Raw genomic sequence first — 1,057 nt, 5'->3', positions numbered from 1 at the left:
TGGAAAGATCTCAACTAGTTCCAGCCAGGTTTCACGACAGGGGGTAGCCTCGATGGATGTGATAAAGGAGCAGAATGCTACTGTCTGGGGCCACTTTTTGTTATCCTCTAAGGAAGCAAATCGATCTTCACAGGAGATAAGCCAGTGTTGTGTCAGGTCGGCATATTGTGTCAGAGTAGCATACATGCAGCAGGTGTGCACATGCGCATTAGAGGTCCACGACATTTAGAGAAGCTGTGTGGGCGTATACCATGTCCAAATGGTTCAGTCTACGGGACAAGATAGAAAACATAAGTCTATAAATTGTTTTTTTAGTTAATTAGGGATAGTTACTTTGAAAAAGAGAGAAGTAGGCCTATAGAAAATCACTCTTATTTTTGTCTCCTCTATTTTCAAGAGTGTAACAGCAGCACTTTGTCTGCAGCAGAGTCAACATTGACTCTTAATATTTTGATCTGAAAAGGTGCATCTCTCTTTTCCCTCCATTGTTTATGTTCGTGTCACTGGTGTTGCATAAGATGCAACTCCTAGAAAAGAGAGGAAAACAACAGTATATATTTTACTAAGTTAAATTACAAACATAGTAATGCACAGTGACTTAGTTAAGTAAGTTTAATCTGATTACTGGATTGGAAATATTAATGTGTTAGATTACTCGTTACTGAAACAAGCGGTTTAAAGTAATGGTAAAGTAATGCTTTTCTAAGTAACATGTTACTGACATCATTGTTTATGACATTTTTGCTCAAGCTATGTACAGATTTGTCAGGTTTCTTTTATGCGTCTCAGCCAATGATAAATTCATTCTTACGTGTTTATGCATATTTTAAATTTAGCAATGACGTAGATTGGATTTATTACTAGTTGTTTTAATAATTTATCTCAGCAACTGTTTATAGTTATTAATAGGTCAACTTTATTGTTGCACAGCAGGGACAAAGGAAGAAGAACTGAGGAGGAACAAGTGGAATTAGATGCTGTCAAGAAGGAACAACAAGATTCTCATGATGAGCTATGATTGTTGTTACAATACAGAGAACATTTGTGGAGTATAAAT

Source organism: Poecilia formosa, unplaced genomic scaffold (assembly GCF_000485575.1).
Source record: "Poecilia formosa unplaced genomic scaffold, Poecilia_formosa-5.1.2 Scaffold539, whole genome shotgun sequence".
Lineage (NCBI taxonomy): Eukaryota > Metazoa > Chordata > Actinopteri > Cyprinodontiformes > Poeciliidae > Poecilia > Poecilia formosa.
The sequence above is the reverse complement of the archived record's forward strand: the minus strand, read 5'-3'. Positions refer to the sequence as shown.